Source organism: Panthera leo, chromosome C2 (assembly GCF_018350215.1).
Source record: "Panthera leo isolate Ple1 chromosome C2, P.leo_Ple1_pat1.1, whole genome shotgun sequence".
In the NCBI taxonomy this organism is placed as follows: domain Eukaryota; kingdom Metazoa; phylum Chordata; class Mammalia; order Carnivora; family Felidae; genus Panthera; species Panthera leo.
Genome location: NC_056687.1, coordinates 60,930,541 through 60,954,734, shown reverse-complemented (window position 1 = coordinate 60,954,734; position 24,194 = coordinate 60,930,541). Strand labels below are relative to the sequence as shown.

Here is a 24,194-nt window from a genome sequence, read left to right as displayed (position 1 = left end):
AATCTGGTTTATTAAGCCTTAATATGCCTACCTCAGTTTTTACCTTTCTTGTAGTTTCAAACATTCTCTCTTGTTATGTATTAGCTAAGTCTCTCATAAACAGCATTTAGTAGGACTTTTTAAAATTCAGACTACCCTCATTCTCAAATACTTTTTAGACATATATTAGATCTTTTGTTCTGTCTCTTGTATTCCTTAATGTCTTTTTTATGTTTTTCACCCTTTTATTCTGAGTAAATTCCTTGGAATTATCTTTCAGTTCAGTAATTCTTCCTTTAGCTGCGTCTAATGTGATGTATAGCCTCATTTCAGACCTTAATTTTAATAAAAAATTCAATTCTATGAATCTCTTTATTTTAAAAAAAATTTTAAATGTTTACTCATTTTTCAGAGAGAGAGAGAGAGAGCGAGAGCAAGCACATGTGCATGAGCAGGGGAGGGGCAGAGAAATAGGGAGGCACAGAATCCTAAGCAGGCTCTAGGCTCTCAGCACAGAGCCCGACATGGGGCTCAAACTCATGAACCATGAAATCATGACCTGAGCCAAAGTCGGACACTCAACCAACTGAGCCACCCAGAATCTCTTTATTTTTTAATCAAATCTACCTATTTAGGTTTTTCCTCCTTATTTTCACCCTTTTCTTTTTAAATTTCTTAGCATTTTAAACATTTTGCCCCACTAAATCTGAGATTACTGTTGTTACTTCAGTTCTTAAGACTGTGCTCTGTTCATTTTCTAACTTGATCATATTTAATATAAAGCACTTTTGTATCTTCTGACTTATTTATGGGAAAACCTTTCTTCATGTGTTTGATATTTTTGCTATGTGAGTTCTTTTTCATTGCAGTATGCTTTGTTGAAGTTGTTCTAGCAGAGTAGATTTGCTTCTTCTAGGTAGTCCAGGTATCTTACTTGGTTGCCATTCTCTATGATTGCAGTTATCATAAACTTGCTTTGTGTCTCTGACTGAATATGCAATTACTGAATTGCATAAAACCCTTGAGTGTTGTGGCAGCATCATAGTAATATGCCAAATGCCCTGTCCTTTATATTCCTTTTTGTTTCTATCTTTTTGGAATTTTAATTTCTTTCTTGTGAGATCAAATATTTAAAAGACTCTGTTTGTATATGTGTTTGTGTGTTTTCTCTTTTAAATGTAGCACCTCTGGGTTATAAAAGGAACATTCCTCTATGAATCTAGCCTGACATTTTATAGGAAACAAAAGAGCATATTCCTCCTAGAAGGCCTTTCGACTTCTATTTCTTTGGCTTGAATACCTGTTCTTTAAGAATATCTTCCTAACTCATTCCCTGATTTATTTCAGGTCTTTACCTGAATGTGATCTTTCAATGATATCATCACCCATTACCCTTTCTAAAATTTTACCCCCCAATTCCTCCATCCCAACATTTATTTTCCTCTTCCTAGCTTTATTTTAATTCCATAATATGGATGATTGTCTATTATTGTATATATTTTATTTTTTTTTCTTGCTTATTGTCACTTGCCACACAAAAATGTAATCTCCATGAGACCAGAAGTTTTCATCTATTCATTCCTGTATCTTTGCTATCGAGAGAAATGACTGGTACATAGTAAATACTCAATAAATTTTTGTTTAATAAGTGAATGAAATATTCAATGGCTGTATATTGGGTGCCTATCCCTGAACGAAGTTGTGATGCTATGAAAGATAGAAAAATAGACACGATTTCAGCCCTCATGAAGATGACAGTCTTGAAGAGAACATAGACTTTAGAAAACATTTTATCACCACAGGTGGGCAAATGCTATAAACTCAAAAGGACTCTTTTGGTAAACTTTTTGACACCAGGTCAGCATTCCTTGAGGTGCAAGTATGGAGCCATGGTGGTTACTTTTGGTATGCAGTGCATCTAAGACCTCTTACTCTCTTTTTTGATTTGTGTAAGAACAGTTCAAAGAATACACACACACACACACACACACACACACACACGGATGAGAAAGACACTGATTTAGGAAACAGTTTTAACAAGGGAGCTGACATAAGTCACTCACTAGAGCAGTGAGAAAAATGAAAGCACCTAAGAGTGGAAAAAAGAATTTCTAATGAAGTTTTCATGATACTGTTTCTTTTTCAGTGATGGTAGCCACTGTCTGATAAGCACAGAATGCAAAGAAAGGTCCTACTTCTACATTGTGCTGCCTTGTAATTGTACCTAAAGAGCAAGTACACATTTGCCTTTTATACCTCTGCAGGTAGTACATACAGGAGGATATGCTGTTACTTTATCATAGTAAATAATAAAGTTCGTGGCTATATTTACACAGGCTGAGTTTCCAGCACATGAAATCATGTGAAGAATGTTAAACCTCTAATATGTGTTTAATGTACATTTCAGTCGATTTTTCTCCTAACTGTAAGAGTGGCAATTATTTTATTTATATGTGGGGAATGCTGTATCACGTAAGTGAAAAGCTAATAGATTTCTTGGCAATTTTTCTATCATGTTAAAATCTTTTTCCATTTCTGTTGTTATAGTCCTACTAGTCTGTCTTATGCTTTTTTTAATTATAGTCCTTAGCACCTACTTGCTTTTATTCTGCCTTTGAGCTCTTGTTTCTTCCATTTTTCTCCATCCAAAATGTCTGTTCCTGGGCTTTTAGTCAAATCATCTCTCTATCTTGCTGCAGACTGGCTGGCCAATGCAAAGGAACTAATTTGTAGCCAGCCCCTTTTCCTAAATGCCATAAATTATACTACCAGCTGCTTTCATATATATAATCTCATTCAATTGCCATTAAAAACTCCGTGTTTTAGATAAAATCCCCCCATTCTAAATAAGATGAAACAGTATTAGGGAGATTATGTAAGTTCCCCTAGGATACACACTTAGGAAGCTGGAATTCAAACCCCAAACTTTTAATTGGAAGTGGTTGCTGTTCTCATTATAATTCCATTCCTTCTCCTAGATATTCCACCTTCAGCCTACCTAGAATTGCTTCTGAAGTTTTCCTGACTTGCTGTTGATTGAATGGAATTTATAATTAAAGCATTCTTACAGCACTGAGGTTTCCAAGTGGTAGACAGAGTTGGAATGTAGAAAAAACAATGGTAGGGGTAGCTGTTACCTACCAGATTTCACAGTCTCTTTTGATTGAAACCTGCTGCTCCAAGCCTCATATTTATACATCTGACTAATAGTAATTGAGTGTTTTTGTGTGTGTCAGGCACAAAACTAGACCCTGGATGTGGAGTGCCAAACTAAATAATGTGACCTCTATGGAGTGTACAACCTAGTTGGGGAAAGAGAGAATAAACACATAAACCCATGACCACATGAATAATCCAAACTGTTATAAATGCTACAAAAGAATAAAATAATGGCAGGATCTGTCTCAGAAACAATAGTTGGAGGTGGCCTCTCAGAGAGAATAGAAGCACGCAGTTGGTCAGGGACTGCGGAAATCTTCTAGGGCACTATGACTCAATGTGTCTGTAGACAAGAGGGATTTGGAGCATTCTCCCCTGCCCACCCTGGGGCCACACCAACCAGGCTTTCTAATCTGTTGTGAATATTTGAGACTAGGATTGTCATCATTTAGTTTTCTGCAGAATAAGAGGAAAAGTAGGAGGGGAAAGTAAAAAGAGGTTTGGAAGGTTAGTCCTTTAAAAGTTGAAAAAGAATTTGTTTAGGAATGTAATTCCTTAATTTTTTTATGCAGTGTAAATTTTCTTAATCATCGGGAACAGATGGTAACCCAATTCATTCAGTATTTCTTTAACCAATATTTAAGCCATACCTACTATTTTTTAGGTATTGTACTAAGGACTAGAGATGTAACAATGAATGAGACAAAACCCCTGTTCCCATGTCTTATATTAAAGGCAATTACAATGCAGTCTTATGATTATTATGACAAGATTAAGGACAGGGCTTCAGACTCTGGAGGAAGAAAATATCTAAACTGATACCCCAGGGATGTGTACATGCAGGTCAGTAGAATTTTCACATTGTCCAAGAATAAGTTCTTTCCGTAATCATAATGTCAAGTTATATTTGAGGATATAATTCTCAATTTTTATCTAAATTCTAGTTTTGTGCATTTTCTTGACTAGCTCTTAAACTTTGATTTAAAGAATTTAAATTTTAAGGTATCATCTGTTTAATAAACTTAATAAACTGTGAAGAGTGGATTACAGAATAGAGTTATTTATAATATATTATAGATCAGGCTTCTATGTGAGAGTTCAAATTCATCATGTTTATACATAAAATTTGATATTGTTTCATTTTAAGTGGTAGCCATTAATACTAGAAAAGTCAAACCTCATTTTTTTTTTTTTTTTTTATAAGCTTAGGTTTTCATACAGGTGGTGGCTTCATTATAGCTGGTCTGACCGGAGGTCTAGACAGACCTGCTGTGCTCTTGGGTTAATGGGTGTTTATTGTATGGTTCCCTTTTCCTTCCTTATTACCCTTTATCTATTTCCATTTCACAGAATAGATAAATAGATAACTGTTGCTTCTCATACTTCCTCTTTCTGATAGGAAGATAGATTTTTTTTACGTGTGAAGGGCTAAATCTAGCTTAGTAATTTATAAAAATAAGCATAATTAACTAGTTTTTTGAGTCTACTTTTAAAATTATAATTCCTCTTGTTCTTCATAGGCTTTCTGTTCAGATAAAACCACAGAAATTGGGGCACCTCGATTTTAAAAATTAAATTGCCTCTATTGATGATTAAATTCAACATTTTATAATAACAATGTAATAATGATAGAGCACCAAGCTCAGCTCGGTAGTGGGTCCAAAAGTAAACACATATGAAATAAAATAAAAATATTTTGGATCACATAATGTCATTTCTCAAAATAGGTCAAACTTAAAATCTAAAGCACTTAAGATGTTCCTAAGGATGTTCACTAGGTCATTGGGGAAATGGTCTGCAGTCTAATTTAGGTTCAGAGTTCTTTTATGGAGCCACTGTCCCCTGCAGACCCTGCTGAGGCCCTTTTCAGTGCCTTAAATGAATTAGCTATTCAATTTATTAATGGCCCAGGAGGCAACACCGATTACCCGCCTCTTCCATGTCTAGTCAGGCCTAACCAGTATAGAGGGAAGATAAACTTTCCTGCACTTCACAGCATGGAATTGGACTTATTCAGTCCCCACTGGGGAATACAGCTGTGCCAGCCTGCAAGTAAAAAGAACTTAACACAAATCCTCTATAGTATATCTCCATCTGGAATGGTGCTGATAGCAACTTCACCCTCATGTGACCCAAACCATTCTAGGGACTCTCAAGATACCATTTAACAGTTCTAGATCTGTGCTGTCCTCCAAATCAAAACAGAACTCAGGACTGTCATAACAACATCATTATACACTCACTTACGTATTCCAAACCATGAGAGAAAAACTGACTATAATATTTTTCATTATATTTGCAAACTTTGTATTCTATGTGAGCTCAGGTCATTTGCAGGGTCTCTTTAGAAAACATGAAAAGGTGATTCTGCCACATGTTATTGTTAAGGGCCCACAACACCTTGGCCTAATTCCAGTTGAATAATTACATTTATGTCATCCTTATTTTCTATTTCCTGGATTGTTTCAGCTAAGTATGGAAAATAAACTTTCATTTTCACTCAGAAAAATGGGCATATATTACTGAGATCCTACTGCCTTCCTCTTCAGTAATAGGAATGGTGGTTTAAAAAGCTGGTTAGGGCTGGGTACTGTGGCTATTACTATTGTTACAGTGTTTTCCTGATTCAGAGATACTCTGCAAACATCCATACTGGCTCCTGGATGAGCTGTGGAATATAGAGTGATATCTTGAGTAAGCTTTCTTTCTATCTCCGTACTCGCTGTTTAGTTTACCACTTTAACTTAAAGGGACAGACATCCTCTCTTTTTCTCACACAACTAGGGCCAAACTAATAGCCTCCCTTCAGCAATGCTTACTTTATAGCAGGAACTGTGCTGGTTCCATTACATGCCTTTAACATGTAATAGGCACAAACAATCCTATAGGGTAGGTAACATGATCTTCATTTGACAGACAGGGAAAATGTCACTTGCTCAAGACCACACAGTTGAAGAGCGGGAGCTGGAATTCAATTGCAGGTTTGTCTGATGGCAAAAGCTAATCTCGTAACCACCGTGCTACCTCATATAACTCTCATGCTGTCCAGAACTCTGGACAGAACTACAGATAATTGGTCATATGAGTAGCTTCTCTCCATTCTTGGCACCACTTCACACAGGCTGACCCCATTGACCGAACCTCAAAACCATCGTGTGTCACTTGCTTCAGAAGGGCACATGATGGTTACATTATGCTTACAGGCCAAAAGGAAGCTGAGCTGCTATTAAGAGAAACTCTGCTGCATCACTTTATCTGCACAACAAAAATGGTCTTACCCACCTCCATCACCACCTTCTGCTGTTAGAGATCCCCTCAGCATTTAGTCTGTCCACTCCTATCTCCTTTCCTTTCCCTGGTAGTATTGTAACAGTACATTTGGCAAGGTTAGCAAGTAACCACTTATTTACTTTAGTTGCCAATAAATAACTATAGCTGTTAATAATTGTGCATATGTTTTGTGTGGCCTTACATAATCTGAGACAAGCTTAGTTAGACATCTGGCATCTGAGGTTGGGTTAATATGCCTTCATAACTGGTCTCCTGTTATATAATTCTGTATTAACAAAAAATAGATCACATAAGAAACAAAACTAAACACTTAATTTATTAGGGTATTTTATAAGTGATACACACTCGTGTACTCATGACATTTTCTTGAATGTTACCTAAGTATCAGTTGTTGTGCACTAATATGAAAGGAGATGTCTGATATATGCTTTCTTGTTTTAAAATGTACCATATCTGGGCGCCTTGGTGGCTCAGTTGGTTAAGCATCCGACTTCAGTTTAGGTCATAATCTCACAGGTTTGCGAGTTCAAGCCTCACGTCGAGCTGTCTGCTGTCAGCACGGAGTCTGCCCCAGATCTTCTGTCTCCCTCTCTCTGCCCCTTCCCTACTCATTCTCTCCCTCTGTCTCTCTTTCTTTCTCTCAAAAATAAGCATTTAAAAAATAAAAAATAAAATGTACCATATCTGTTTAAATACAGATGTTTAAATACCTTAAACTGTATTGTGTTATATGAGCTATATGTACATATTTTTTATTTTGTTTTTTTGTTTGTTTTTAAGACTTTCTTATTTAAGAACAGTGTTGGATTGACAGCAAAATTAATAGGAAGTTGTGTGAACATATTTTTTAGCACTTTTACATAGTTAGCTCTATGAGGGTAAGATATGTTCTGTTTTATCTGTTAGCATATCATAATGCCAAATACAACCCTTTGCGTGTACTAGACGCTCACTAAATATTGTTGACTTAGTGAATAAATTAGTCTGTAATAGGTTGAACAGATTTGCAGTCCTAAATTGTTCTTGCCATCATTTCACTCTGCATAATTAAAGAAGTTTAACTAAGATGATTAAAAATGTGTTATTGAATTACTGGTGTAGATTCTAAAGCAGTGGGATGAAAGAAACCCTGGCCGTACCCCTCTGAGGAAGCAGTGAATGAGTTTCTCACTGTAGGTATACTTTGTGGATTTTATGTGTGACTGAATTAATTTACTTCACTTATGAAGGTTAGATTTATGATTTCCATATGGCAGTCTGTAACTTTTTTCTTTTATTCCTACCCTACCAACTAATATTTTTTCCTATTATAAAACTAATGTTTACTGTATAGTTTAACTATATACAAAACTAAAAAAGCAAAAATTAAAATTATCCATAGTCTTATCATCCAGATATAATCACTCAATATTTTTGTGTGTTCTTTCTGTTTTTGTACTCATCTACACAATTGCAGTATGTCTATGCAACTGGTACCCTATATGCTTATATAGTATTATAGTACCACAAGTTACCTTTTGGAGTGTTGCAAAATATTCCTTTACATGGATGTGCATGCTTTAATTATTTTTCCACTGTTGGACATTTAGTTTGCTTTTAGTTTTTTGCTATCATACAGATTTTCTTTTTTAGATTTATGGTTTCCAGTTATGTAAGATAGATTCCTAGTACTAGAAACGACTGAGTAAAAATTTTGATACACATTACCTAATCGTTTTCCAGAAAATTTATAGCAATTAACACTCCCATCAGAAGTGTATGAAGATGGTGTTTCATTGAGTCACCATCCAAATGGATTATTTCCTCTACACGCTTTTCAGCAAGGGTTAACTCAGTAGACCTACTGACTTGAATATGTTACCTTCATTCACTGTGTTCAGAAGTATATAAATTAAACACTTCAGTTTGCTTTCAGAAAGAATTATGAAATATTTTCAAGGGTCACAGTAGCTCAGAGGTTACGTGTTGCAATACAGTTTCCACCTACAAACAAATATGTTTCAGGTCTGGTTGTAAACTCTGCATACTCTGAGCCGGAAGAATTTCCTTTACCTTCTGTATTGATACCACATCACTGGCAATTTTCTTAAAGTGTGTTGGGTTGGGGCATTCTATCTGGTGTGACTTTAGTGTTCTCTCTTGTAGGTAAACAACACTCATTTCTATTGCTGTTATAACCTGAAGTTAATGAACATTCAAGGCTTACTTTTATTTATTTATTTATGCCTGTTTGTGGACTGCCCTATGAAAAGCACCTTTCTTCCTCACAAGTGTTAAATCCAAACTTAGTGCAGATGAATCTGAGTGGTTTCATTTTTAGAGAGTAGTGTCATATTTGTTTTAGGAAAGCAATGGTGTTGAAAGAATAAAAAAAAAATCATTTTTAAGTGTTTACCTTGTTCTCTAGTGAAAACATTTTGTTTCAGGGGCCATGATGCGTCTTAGTCCCTTGCTGGTACTTGTTTTTGATAACACTGCTAAGGGACTCTTTGTGTGTGTTTATTCACACATATAAATTTGGGGTGATCTGAAATATCATCTGGAGAAAATATAGATATAAAATTACCCACCTCTCTAAGGACAGCAGTCTTTTCTACTTCTCTGCAGAGACTGCCTCAGCATAAATACTGACTCCACTTCTAAAATTAATTTTTACTTATATGATATATTTCTTTTGCATTTCAGAGTGCCTGATAGATTGCACGCCTGTCTGTGCCCCATAGCTGCACAGGTATGTAAATGAATTACCAATAGTTATGTAAATCTACGTATGAACTTGCAAGTTATTACAATTTTGTATTTTAAAATTGCTTACAGATTTCATAATGTGAAAATGTTAATTTTTGAGTACTTATTAATATTGACAGCTTCAAAGGGGAGTGCATTTTATACATACCTTGCATTTCACTCTATTGTAAGAATCAAATAAACATTTCTAAGATTTGATGAGGCAGAATAATTTTAATTACAAAGCATTCATCTGGTGAAGAGATTAGAGAGTATTTTATGGAACTGTTCTATTAAAGCGACTGCTGATATGGGGTCAGAGACTATTGCAAAACCACTGTTTTTGACATTATTGTTTTATTTTCAAACTTTTTTTGTTGCTGTGAGTTTATTTTCTGTGGTGGTTGTTTTAGGTAAGGAGTGGTTGCAGATGTACTGTCTGCTGCACTGTCTCAAGCACTACAGGAATGGAAAAAAAAATGTTTGCACCTGTTTAAAATCTCAACTGTGCAGTGTTGTGGTTCCTGGGCAACAGGCAGGAATTCTCAAAAGCTTGGTTGCACCTGCTCAATTGTTTCTTGCAGCTGTGTCATATGAGTGAGTGCACAGAGAAGCTTGTTAGCAGTTTGCTCGTGCTGTTACGTATTTTGTGTACTCTGAGTGTGAAGGATTCCTACTTGATATAGACCTTGAACTATTACATTGGTTTATTATAAAACTCATTATTTTCTCCAAATCCTTCGTTCTGAGTCTCATTTTTTTTTTTTCAACTAGCTGTTGACTGTCCTAGATAATGTGTATGTTAACTTCTCTAAGGGATACCTGGGAAAGTCGATCTCTCTAGATTACTGGGTGGATAATGATTTTGGTCCTGGTAGAGACATTTTGTGTTTGGCTCAGTTTCACCATGTTGGCAACCCCACTATATGAGGCTGGATGTAGTTATTGATCCATTTAGCTGAACAGATTTGAAAGCATTTGGCTATTAGTGGACACATGGGGCATATTCAGAAAATTTAAGGGTATATTGTAAGATGATTTCTTGATTTGTGCATGTGTCTGTTGCAGTTGGGTGGAAGTGAGAGAGGAAAAAAAAAGTAAAACTTACTTTGTGGCAGTCCTAGAAAAGGGGCTAAAATCCAGGTGAGGATTTTAAGGCTGGAATATTAATATTTACTTTCATCAAATCATTGTCACCTGGTATTTTTTCCCAAGTGTTGATGTTTTAGATGTCAATAGCTCTATTTTCTGATAAATATCTAAATTTTTCGTGTAGAAAAGCTATGAGAAACTGCGTCTTATACTAATTAGGTGAAGCTCTTTAAATGCAATATAAAAAGTGTCAACTTAATATAAAAAACGTCCTTAAGTAAATAATTTATTTGGTAGTCCCAAATTCCTGATATTGAAAACTTATTCAAATAATTTGCATTATCCTCCTTAAGAGTACTATATTTTAAAAAAAGCCTAAGGAGTTTCCATTAGTATTTAGTAACAAAATCTTAGAACTTGTATATCTTTTCTTTTTATTGATCCATCTAAGTTTTTTTTTTAATCATCAACTTATAATGTTTTATACATAGTAGGTGGTCATTAAGAAATGAGGGTATATATGAATAAAACATGTCTGGAATTGTATTAGAAACAGGAATAGAGAGTCTTAGAAATTTGTTACTTCTTATATATTCTGAATGGGTCTCTGGACTTCTAGTTCTCATATTGCTGATTAGACAGAGATGAGACTACTGATAAATTCTGTCCTTAAAATGAGAAATGAATATGTAAGAATTGATCCTCATTATAATTAAGAATTTACATAACACGATTTGCAATATATTTTTGCTGAGTATGAGAAAAGTATATTATACCTGTTTTTTTGCACAATGCTGAGGCATTCAATGACTAAGTTACTGGTAACTTTAGAAATACTTTGCAGCATAGGAATAAACAAATCTTCTGCATTGTATGATCAATGCCATGGGTTCCCTGAATAATCACTTTCTCTTCATCTCTCTCTCTCTCTCTTTCTGTTTCTGTCTCTCTTTCATCACCGTCTCCCTCATTCCCAATCTCTACCTCACTGAAAACACAAAAGTAAAATGTATGTTAACTTTCTTCAGGTCAGATAAGATCAGATTATATTAAAAATCTGTAACTGTTTTTGCTAAACATTAGGTAATGGGTCCTATGTTTACTGTATACATGTTTATAATTATGGTTTCTGCTATTCACTAAATTCTAACTGTAAATAAGTAGAGATAAAGCCAGGTAGAGGTACAGTCAAAATGGGGTAGTTAAGACCTGCTTGGATAAGCCCTTCTCGAGATCCATTTTGTGTGGCATTCGGCAGTCACGTAACAATGGTAGAGGGTGCAGAAAGAGCCAATGTCTATCTAGTGCATCAAAACATTTTTCTTTTTTTATGTTTCTCAATTTTTGGTACCACTAATTAATGTTATTCATAGGTACTGTTAGGCTTGGAAGTACCTTTCCTCTGGGAACAGTTTTTCTTTCCGTAGTTTACACCAGTTGGTGAGAGGCCAGTATCAAGGACATTCTTTTTTTTTTTTTTTTCCTTGAAGCTTAGTGTGGTAGAATAAACTATATTCTTCTTTTAGTCTCAACATTAGAAATTAAGAGATGAGGTAAGAACATTGATTAGCTAGATTACTAAACCGGATAACGGTAGCTGTTTCACTGACTTGTACCAGAAATTATAGTATGGAATCCCCAGGAAGAAGAAATCACCAAGCACCAGGATTCCTGGGCATAATTACAGATTTTTCTGTGATGTTAGATTTAAAGAAATAAAGGAAGAAAATCAACATTTATTAAGAATGTCTAAATATAATTTCTTTTTACCTTCCTTCCCTTCCACCCTCCCTTACTCATTTTCTTTCTTCTTTTTATTCTACACAGTAAATGGATGCCTACTATTTGTCAGACACAGTGCTAAGCTAAATGAATAAAGCAAAGTTCTTGTCCTCAGAGAGCATACAGACTAGTACAGGAAGCAAAGATATGTTTAGAACTCTTTTAGGTTTCATCACTTATCATGAGTATGGACCCAGTCAACATATCTAATATTTCTGTTCCTTTGTGACTTCTTTGGAAAATTGGAAAAATAATAGTGTCTACCTCATATAGTGTTGTGTCAAGTTAGATATCAGACAATACATGTAAAATTCTTAGTTTGATGATTTGCACATAGCAAATGCCCAATAAATCTTAACTATACTACTATTATTTCTATCACTACCACCACTACTATAACTTAGATACTGAAGAAAGACATCTAATTGCCTGAAAGCAGAGATCCTGGCCTGGTCATTGTCACATAGATTGTTTTAGAGGTTTTATCCAATTTTACCTCTGCTTCTTATATCTAAGAAGAGATTCTAAATGTCATACAGTGTTAGAACTTGAAGGGACCTTAATGGTCATCTGTCAAACATCTTTATTATATCCATGGTGAGGAAAGAAGCTCAGAAAAAATTCATGTACTTGTCAGTGTTATACAGCCCAGTAGGGTGAGAGATGTAAATTTGACTCTTGATTTTTGGTCTAGTGTGAGATACCTCATGTGGAATATCTTCTTACTAGTGATTTGAGAGCTGATTGTTTATCCCCAGGAAGTAAATGGACTAGGTCAAGTTGCAAGAATATTAACCATAAGAAATGCTATCATAGTACTGAATCTAAAAGACCGACAGGTATTTTTATAATGGTATTAATTTTATCTAAGCTTATTAAAGCTTCTCAGTTTGTGTTTGTGAATAATTGATATCTTCTTAAAGAGGATAAATTGAGTCAAGTTTAGCAAGACATTTACTATCTTTGTGACTTCAGATGCTTTAAAGGAGTCCCTGGATTGCAAATACCTTTTAGGATATCTGGATTCTAAATCTCTTGCCTGAATTTGAATTTAGGAGCTTTGGAGTCCAAATAGCCTGCATTGAAGTCCTAGTCCAAAACCTCAGTAGCTGTGGGACCTGAGGAAGGTTACCTGACCTTACTAAACCTCATTTTTTGTCTAAAATATGGTGATAAGAATACCTACCTTTTCAATGATAGATGTGAGGATTAAAGTAGATTAGGTATACAAAATGCTTTATTTAGTGTGCAACATTCACTAGTATTCCCAGTATTCCCTACATATTAATTTTCTTCTTTCTCCTCTTGTTAAAATATAAAAGTTGTTATGATGTGCTGTATAGGAATTGGGAGGAAGTGTAGGATTCACTCATCAAGAAAATTAATTCTGGCAAAGTTAAATCTTCAATGATGGTGGTTGAGTATCTCAGTTCGCCATGGTTAGACTCACCATTTCTAACTATACATGCTACATGTCTGTAGAAGACTGGGGCTGTTTAAAGAAAAATTTAGGATTAGGATAATCCTATCTACTTCAATGTCTGTATTATGGAAATGTGCCTTTCAATGGAAGGTCTGTTGATACAACTCCAGGAAAACAATCTCTTGCAAACAGGGAAGAACCAGTCTTCCCCATTAAACCATGGACTCATATGCATCCTGGTGAACTGAACGTGGTTCTGTTGGGAAGGGTGTCACAATGTAAGCGGCCTCAGATGTAGGGAACATGGTTGGCAATGAGTAAATGGCTGTGTGAGGCTTTTTTTTTTTTTTCTTGAGAAGGAAATTAGTGTGGTAAAATATCCTGATACTCTCCTATGCAAACTCCCTCAACAGTAGAAAAGTGGATTATGAATTTGTGTGTATGATTTTCCCTTACTTATCTTTAATAAAAACTAGATGATCTTAATTATGGTAAACCATCTTTTTTTCCTGTCATCCTATTTATATTGCAACAGTATCTGCCTGAACAACAATCAAAAAAGAAGGGGAAAAGCACTAGATAATATATGGAATAGACCATTACTCAGCAGAGTTCATAAAGTTGTGTTGCCTGATGTGAAGTGTACAGTTTTGATCATGATGAGTCAAAGTAAACATTGATGATTAATGAAATTTTTAATTAGTTAGGTATTAGTTTGCTAGGGCAGCTTAAACAAGAGAAATCCATATTCTCCCAGTCCAGAAGTTTGAAATCAGTGTTTTGGTAGGGTCAGTTCCTTCTGAGGGCTGTGAGGGAAGCATCTCGTCCAGGTCTTTCTCTTAATGGATGTATAGATGGCCATCTTCTCCCCGTGTCTTTTCACATGATCGTCTCTCCATGCTGATCTATGTATCCAAATTTCCCTTTTTTTTTTTTTTATAAAGACGCTATTCATATTGATTAGGACCCCCTCTATCTTATTTTAGTTTGATTACCTGTTTTGTTTGTTTTGTTTTGTTTTGTTTTGTTAGAGGAGAGGGCTCAATTTAACTCATAACAGTCGGGTTAATAGTTAACATTTATGGGGTGACTTTTGTATTTCAGATGTGTTATATATATTATTGATAGTCCTTACAACAATCTATTAGGTGATGTTACTTTTCCCATTTATAGGTGAGAAAGCTTAAACTTGGAGAGAATAAGCAATATGTCCAAGATCACACAGCTAGTACATGTTAAATTGCTAGTATTTGAACCCACATAATTCCAGGCTGCATTTTGAATGGATGAGCTTCATAACAACTCAGTCACAAGCTCCCAGAATACTTCGAGGAAGTTCTTCCTTTTTTTGTGTGTGTCATTATTAGGGCTTGTGCCAAAGGACATTTTATCCCTCGAAAATGGTGCATTGTGCTATTATTGCTAAATGCCCAGCACTGACTGCCTACCTCTTCACTCCTGATGTTTTTTTACTGATAACTGTCTTTGAAGTCTTAGTGTTTTAGCTCTTCCGCACCTGATGAAGCCTTTGGACAGGATGGATTCTGAACATAGACTGCATGGATTGATTCTGGCCCCAGTTTGTGTGGAAGGCATTGAGAGCCAAGTCATGCCCAGGGTCTGCTACTCAGCACATGTGCACACTGCTCCGCTTTCTGTGCATTCTCCCTTATACTTGATTTTTGATTTTGTTTTACTCTTAACAGGTAGTTTGTGATTTTTTGCCCCCCTTTTACAGTTCCTGCCACGAGTGATAAACATTGAAAGGGATGAGGTGTGAAGAATGATAGTGTAGGAAATATCTCTGCTTACGGGAAAGCTAGTGCTTCTGTAGGTGTTTACTATAAACTGGCTGCAGCCTTGTTGCTTATGCAAACTACCAGAGCAAGGGGCATTTTGTACCTTATTTAAGTTTCGTATCTTACCCATGGAACAGTTTGTTTCTCACTTTGAGGTTTTAAAGCAGAACTTGCTCATGACCTAATTTCACTAATAATTCTCTTAAGTAACCCTTGTACTCATTTATAAGATTTTTTTCCACCCACTGTCTGTCTACCCTGGTTTAAAAATTTTATATATGTACTTTTAAAAAATTGATTAGCTGGAGAGCTGCCCATTCCTCTGTGCTGTATAATAAGGATTTAAAATTGCACACTGAATTCTGTATAGTGTAATTAAAACTGACCCACATTTGGACCTGAGTACACCAGGACTTAGCCAAACTTGCCATGAGCTGAGTTCTGGTGGCAGATGGGAACTAATGAGGACACACTCCACTCCAGAATTTCCCAGCTGCTTGGCCCCTTTTTGTACAAACAAGGTTTGGAGCGAAGTCCGGATCCCAAGAGCATGTTCTGTAAATGTGCTGTACCCAATGATTTGGGAAATGTTCTCACAAAACCAGGCTGTTTCAAGGTATCCTTAAGACCTCAGCTACTGTCAGATTTTAAACATGAAAATTAGAAGCGGTCTTTTGTGCTCTCTCCAACCAATTTCTAATTTTAAAGTGAATTAAAATCACATTCCCTGTGCCCCCACCCGTCTTTTTTCCTGTGCCTCAGGGTAGAACGATCACTCATATCCGAACCTGGAGATATTTGCAGGTGGTTGTCTCAGGACAGACTAGGTCTCCTTGCAACCTATGGATCTCTTCAACTGGTTTGATGTCCTGGGACTATTCAGGCAGATGTAATTGAATCAGTTTGAAGCAGCTGTAGCTGGCATGTGGTCTCTCAGATTGCTAGCACCTGCTTGTTTTTTTGCAACTCACTAGAGTGAGAGAAGTGCCAAAACCAGCATTGGTCTTGGAGCAGATAAAGCACTTCAGACCCTATATTCCATTCTCCTTCCAATCTAGCCACATCATCATTGGTGCCTGAATTAATAAAGCCCCTTTTCATGATTATGTCTGAAGTATACTTTTGCTTCTCATTCTTCTCAGCATTGGGATCCTGACAGTACTGACCATGCTAGTCCAAAAAAAAAAAAAAAAAAAAAAGGAGTATAATGGTGATCAGGTGGCTTTGGGGCTCTCTTATCATTAGACAACTGGGTAGCCTGTGGTTTGCAGAATCATTTAAATGAACGCACCAAATTCATTTGCTGTTCCAGCACAGTCTTATTGGCACAGAGAATGAGCAGTTAATGTATAACAAACTGTGAGCTGTTATGGAATATGATAAATACATTTGCTTAGCAGGGGGGAAATGTAAAATGGAACTATTTCTCTAATGTAACTCCAATCGACATGGATTTCTTCAACACTTATTATGTGCAAGAAGGGCAGCCTACTAAAAACGGGAAAAAAATTTTAGGACATACTAAATATACAAAATATATTTTAAAAGATACAGATTTGGAATTTTTATAAAATGTTTAAATCCATTTAAAAATGTGTATTTACTTTATCTTCTCTTCATCCCACTATATTATTTGATAGGCATATATTTAACCCTTAAATATTACCAATTTCCTAGTGTTTCATTTCAACCTGGAGATGACAAAGACAATGTATTTAAAGTTTATAGTTCATGTTACAGAGTCCTTTTAACATGGTTTTGACATTGATGATCTTTTGGGAGAAACCAAGAGACAAATTGAGTTTATGAATAATAGTCATAGTGAATTATGAAAAAAAAGAAATTTCATTATCATCAGAAGATGCCTACTTTGCAAGGCCGGCCTAAACACTATGGACAAAAAGAGTTATATAGATGGTCCTTGACTGTAGGAATCTTCCAGTATTCTTGAAGAGACATGATATAAATTTAAAAATAAAAGAAAATAAGTCACCCTCAGTATTAAATTCATGCTTTAGACCTGGATTTGGTGTGGTGTCAAACGAATGCTGTAAAAGTGAAAATATCAGCACTCCTGTCAAATAAATGCCCTGGATCTGATGTCCTCCTATTTCCCTTCGGTGCCCATGAAGTACATCACCACAATCTGTCATGGTTCTCTCTGCCATTAACCCAGAACTTGATCTAAGACTCCTCCTGAAGTCAACACTTTAGACGACCATTACCGACTGATGGAAGTTGGATGTAAGATGAAACCAATTTGCCATTGCTGAAAAAGTCATTAAGTACTAAAGATATTCCGTGGAGATGAGAGCTCAGTGAGCTGCAAGTAAGAAGTGAGACTTTGAACTAGGCCTTGAAATAACATGAAACATAAGACATAAGTAACTTGAAAAGAGAAAGGAGATCGTTTTCAGGCTGAGGAGTTCTGTGAATAAATGAGTTAAGTATGGAATTGTGTGAATAATCAAGGATAATGAATGGTCCTCAGTTGCAAATATAGAGGTGGTTATGTAATTATTAGTTGAAAGTTTTTCTCCTCTGATAGACTATAAATTCCATGAAGTATTATATTATTATTTATTATACAATACCTTGTCAGAGAGAACTTCATTGACTTCTCCTATCTAAATTAGGCTCTCCTATGTTTCCGTAATTTCTTATTTTTGTCCTTCATGGTACAAAACAGTTTGGGGAACATCTTCTCACTGCCAGTAATCTCTATTTAAAAATTGAGGGTGATTCAAAGAGGATTTTGTCCTCTATAAAGGTATGTAACAACAATATTTTTTTAAAAAAACTGATTTTTACTTTTGTAAATATTACGGCACTCTCAACACTAATTTTGGGGGATTTTTATTTTAACCATAGTATTTAAGGATTTTAGTACATTTTTCTCATTTCAGGGAACAAAGACACAATACATGATGGTGGAAGGAGTGTGAGGTTTACAAATAGAAGATCTGGATTTAAGTTTCTGCATTCCATATTATTGGTTATGAGAAATTGGGCAGGCCCCCGTGTGCTTTTAGGCTCAGTTTGCTCATCTGTATATTAGAGATGACAGTACACCAAAGACTGAAAATACAATTAGCCCTTCTCCTTCTTCTTTTTCTTTTCCTCCTCCTTTTCCTTTATCCTCATTATCATAATATTACCCTGAAACCATGTACTAAAATGTTTAACATGGTCTACTATATAGATCCTTCTTCCCCTACCATTTTTATTATTTGCTCTAATAAAACCAAGAATTTAAGAAACACTCCATAACCTAGTCCTTACTAATATTTATAATTGAATCATTTGCTCCTCCATAACTTAATAGCTCCTCAATTCTTTCATTTGAAATATAACTATTTAATATTAATAATTTATATATTTAGAGCAACTGTTTTATATGGATCCATTTATTTTTTAATTTTTTATATTGATCCATTTTAAACATTGCCTTTATGTGTTTGATTCATCCATTCATTCATTCATTGGAAATTGTTCTAGCTATTGACATAACTGTATTCACTTTTGTGGGAAATCAAATCGCTATGTCCTGGATTAGGAGATTATAGGGAACGCGTTGCAAAGCAGAACTCTGCTTCCTGGCCTTGCTGAAAACTGTGGGTTGTGCTTCGCTTATCTAGTTAATGTATATCTAGGGGGCACTCACTTCACTTACCTAGTTAATGTATATCTAGGGGTTCGGTCCTGCCTATACTCATAAATTCCTTAGACCATGTTATTGCATGGAATATTTTACCCTGTCTTAACTTGTTTTTCTGCACGTTTTCAGTGTGTTCTTACTGGCATGTAGCCCACTGACGTATTGCGCATTGTTTCCCTGAATGCATGCTCAGTAAATACGGGAGTTTGAGCACAGCTCAGGGAGATTTCCCTTTGCCTCCCTCTCTCCTCTCTTGACTTGCATGGAGTCTTGAGTAATGCTTTCTGCCATCCTCGGCTTTGCTGGACAAAGCCGAAAGCCGAACCCACAACTTTCCACCTGATTATAATAAATACCTTAATCTGCTACATCTTGCTGAGCTAATACAGTGTTCAGAGACCAAGTCTCCGAAAACAATTTGAATATAAATGAACTCATCTCTGAGTTTTAAGCACCATTTTTTCCCACCTTTAGAATATTTGATGACTAGAAGATTGATCAGAAGGTTGGCTAACTAAAATGTACTAACTACAGAAACAATTTCATTTACCAATAGTCAGTGATTACTGCATATCTCTTGGGTTAAAAAAAAAGAGAAAAATAATAATTGATAGTTGCTGCTTCCTAGAAGGATAATCCCTTCAATATTTCCTGATTTGAACATGCAACATTTAATGATGGATATCTGCATGTAGCATTCTTATGATTTTGAGGGTCTTTAAGGGAATTTTTGAAAATAATTTCTAATGTTTTAAATATATGAATTTCTGTATATTTCGGGTAAAATGTATGAATAAATCTTTTATTTCTCAAAATATATTTTCTTTAAAGTATTTGAAACTTTCACACTATTTACTATTCTCATTTTTTTGTTAAGAAGATAAAAATAGGATTGTACTATAGTACATAACTTTTTAAAGATAAAAAATGTAAGTTTTGAATTTTGAGATTTAAGCAAGTATAGAAACATAATGGTATTTACAGAAAAAATTGGTGAGTTGAAAATTACCTAAACATGTTGCTTTTATGATGTCTTAAATTTATATAGCAAATGGGATAGGTGAGTTCAGAACTATTTTTAAAAAATGATTAATTTTGGATATTAGGAGACAAACATAATTTTTAATAATGCTGGTCTGATGCCTCAAGCAAAGTGATACATACTTATTAGTGTCTTTGCCAATGTCAGGATAGGATAAACCCTAGGCCAAAAGAAATTGATTTTTTCCCCTGTATATTTGTCACTTGATGTCATACTTAAATTTCCATTGATCAGAAATGGGTATATTTATTTTTCTGAATCCAGTTCTTCAACAGCATAAATAATTTTTAATTTGTTAGCTGATTTAAATTATGTTTACTTAAATGATTTTAAGAATATTTGTTCTATTGATCATGCACCATCATAAAATATTTATTATTTATTCGTGTCAATATTTCACTTAGGATTCTAAAAAATATAAATCTCATAATTTTATTTTTAAATATTTTTTATTTATTATCTCATAATTTTATTTTTAAAAATTTTTTAATGTTTATTTATTTTTGAGAGAGAGAGAGACAGAGAGAGAGCAGGAGAGGGGCAGAGAGAGAAACAGGGAGACACAGAATCTGAAGCAGGCTCCAGGCTCTGAGCTGTCAGCACAGAGCCCAATGTGGGGCTCGAACTCATGAATCAGGAGATCATGACCCAAGCCGAAGTCAGACGCTTAAACCAACTGAGCCATCCAGGCGCCCCTATCTCATCATTTTCTTAAGAAAAAATGACCAGCACCTGTTTAAGACCAGTCTTTGGCTTTCTTGTAAGTATAGGATTAGAAGAGTTTACACTACTTTGGGATAGCATCTTTCCATAGGATTTAAGGGGTAACAACTCTAAATAGTGGGCAGTATATTCCTCTTAAAGTTGAGTTACGACTACTAGCAACCATCACCCCAACCTCCCAGTAAGTTTCTCTTTGATCTTTCCTCATACTTCTATGCCCTTATCAGTTGGAGACTTTGAGGTCACCATTTACTCTCATGAAACTGCTGTGTCAGCTTCTACTTTTATGGAGTACAGAGAGAGTGTATTACTTTCTTAGGATGACTGGACTGTAACAAATTGCCACAAACTGGATGGCTTAAAGCAAATTTATTCTCTCATAGTTCTGGAGGCCAGAAGTCCAAAAGCAAGGTCCAGCATGGCCACATCCCTTTGAAGGCTCTATGTAAGAGTCTGTCTGGCCTCTTACAGCTTCTAGTGGCCCCAGGTATCCCTTGGCTTTGGCAGCATGAGCTCAGACTCTGCCTCCATCTTCATATGGCCTTTTCCTCTTCCTGTCTCTCTGTTCTCTCCTCTTCTTATAAAGACACCAGTCATTGGATTTAAGGCTCACCTTAAGTCCAAGATGATTTCATCTCCAGATGCTTAACTAATTACATCTACAAAGACCTCATTTCCTAGTAATAATCATATTATGAGGTTCCAGGTAGACATGAGATTGTGAGGGACAGTATTCAACCTACTATAGAGAGTAACTTTATTTTTCTATAGTAAATATCTGTGGAAGGCTTATTTACATTTCACATATTGATCCTTTCTCTGCTCTGCAGTTGACAAAATTTATCTGCTCAGAATTTATAGAATACTTGTTGCCTTAGCTCTTTGGTGTTTTTATGGATTTAATGGAATCATGAGTCATTCTCCTGCATATTCTTTTAAACTACTGAAACTTCTCTTTGTTATAAACGCTAAACTTGAGGCATAGACTCGGTAATTCACAGGGTTACAGTTACTCCACAGATGCAGTGCAAAATTAAAAACTGACTTGGGTATTATTCAGCTTTTTTGTGAATCCATGTGTGTTGAGATACCAAATATCTCATAAAGTACAACTTTAAAATAGTTTTATTCATAACCTGAATCATTTTTTCATGATTGTCTCCAGATTCTGTAAACCAGGTATGCAACTGAAATTTAGTGTTGTAGGGTGACAAAGTCATTATGCTAGATTTTAGCTGTTGAAACCATGAACTAGCTATACTAATCTCTCTCTGTATTTAGCATAGGCAAGGTCTTTATTAGAGAATCATCCATTTGGCTATCTATAAAAATATATAGCCATTAAGTATACTCATAACTGGAAGTCGTGAGTTTCCAGGACCAGATTGAAAATGCAGGGCTCAGCTCAGAAAGGTCAGTTTTGAACTCTGTGTAGCCAGTTAGTGACTGAGACAGAATTTAAGCTCAGCTCTGCCCACCTGAAACATTTGCATTCTTTGTACTTCTTCCAAGTCGATTCTCAAGTTCTGGACAGTGTTTTTTGTTTCTCATAAGGAGTAGACTACTATTAAGGTGAGGGCCAACAGAGGGTGCGAAGTAGAGCGAATCCTAAAAGAAATGGAATAGAAGTGAAAGCATTTGTTGGTCCTTTCCACCTCATGATTATGGTCTGTTACAAGTGTGTTTTCTTTAAGAATACTCAATAAATCAACAATTTGAATTTTAAAAATAGATAATTAGTAGAGTGGTTATATGAATTATGACCAGTCTTATCTACTGAACAATTCTATTAAGTTACAGCTTTTATGGTGCACTTGTGTTCTGGTTAACACATAATAGTATGCTAATAGGACATAAAAATTTAGAGGTATTAGACTTCCTTTCCAGCAAAAAAATCAGGATAAAATAAGAGGTGAAAATGAAAATTAAATATTTTCTGAAATAGTAATGTAGTTAAATGTGAAAATGTGATTTTGATTTACAAAACTGTGATTAGCACCCAAACTACACTAATTGAATTAACCTATTCTTTTTTTATCTTTCTTTATTTATTTTGAGAGAGAGGGAAAGAGAGAGAGAGAGAGAGCAAGGAAGGGACAGAGAGAATCCCAAGCAGCCTCCATGCTCAGTGTGGGAGCCCAGAGCCAGACTCGAGGCTCAATCCCACAACCCTGAGGTCATGACCTGAGTCAAAATCAAGAGTTGGATACTTAACCAACTGAGCCACCCAGGTGCTCCCGAATTAACCTATTCTAATTTGGCTTGTTCTTGTTGCTAGAAGAACCAAAGAGAGCAAAGTATCCTTCTACCAAATTGCAGAGTTCTCTCTGGTATGGATCACTCTCTTAATACAATAGGGAAAGTCAGACCTAGTCACAGACACTGGAAATAGAGATCTAAACAAGAAGACCCTGGGGCTCAGTTGGTTGAGCATCAGACTCTTGATTTTGGCTAAGGTTATGATCTCACGGTTAGTGAAATTGAGCCTGGGGTTGGGCTCTGTGCACTCACAGCGCAGAGCCTGCTTGAGATTATCTCTCTCCCTCTCTTTCTGTCCCTCCTTCACTGGTGCATGCTGTCTCTCTCACAATAAACAAACAAATAAACAAACAAACATTTTAAACAAGAAGACCCTGATCCTGTACCTCATGGAGTTAATACAGCGGTGGGGTGGTAGTGTGTGTGTATGTGCAGAGACCATAAGCAGTTTCAAGTTCACAAATACATAAATATGTTTAGAAAGTGGTGTGTGCTATTCAAGAAGTACAATAACAAAAAATAGGATGAAGAATGGCTGGGGGCACGGGGAATGATCATGAGTGGACTTTCTGAGGAAATAATACCAGAACTAAATTAATGCTGAATAATATGAAGGATCCAGTCAAGGGAACATCTGGAGTACGAGAAATTTGATCTCCATATTCTTACAGGTTACTCAGAATTGTGCTCCCAACGTGTATATGTATTAGAGTTGAGGAGCAAGGAGCTGTCTGTTAGCTATTAACGATGTATAATTAAGAGGTATGCTTCAGGGCAACCAATTGATTCTCCTCTTTATCCTGATAGTAAACACAGCAATAGTAAGCACTCAGAAATGGACTAAAAATGCTCAACTGTATCTCCTTAAAGTTTAACAAACTTGCTGTGTGTGAAAAACAAAGTTGGTTTGGCCACAGAGGGATTGGATTCATTGCTACTCTTAGCTTTCCTTTTGAGTTCCATTGCATGCTCTGGTAACAGGAATCAGTAAAGGAGGCACAGGGTTTCTTGAACTATCATGTATCCTCTTGGCAAATCATTTTTTCTAGGAGTAACATCACCCCCTTATCTCTTTTTCTGTGTATCCAGGCCATAAGTGAAAGTGGACGGTCAAACTGAGTATCTTTAGATTTAATTTTTTTTTTTAAGTATTACTCTCATAGCAGGCCAAGATTTAGCACAGAACTTTTCAAGAATATGTAGTTATCTTTCCATTTCAGGTGAGTACAGGAAATCTGTTCTTTTCATCTTTACTTTCAT

At 35.6% G+C, this 24,194-nt stretch overlaps 1 protein-coding gene across 4 annotated transcripts in view; it reads left to right on the top strand.

The window, feature by feature from the left end:
• ZBTB20 (zinc finger and BTB domain containing 20) overlaps nucleotides 1-24,194 on the top strand; it is a 764,386-nt gene that overhangs the window by 195,410 nt on the left and 544,782 nt on the right. For all 4 annotated transcript variants that reach the window (XM_042954830.1, XM_042954828.1, XM_042954831.1 and 1 more), the window contains exon 6: nucleotides 9,115-9,160. The gene's annotated coding sequence lies outside the window, so the exon portion shown is untranslated. The remainder of the gene's footprint in view (nucleotides 1-9,114; nucleotides 9,161-24,194) is intronic.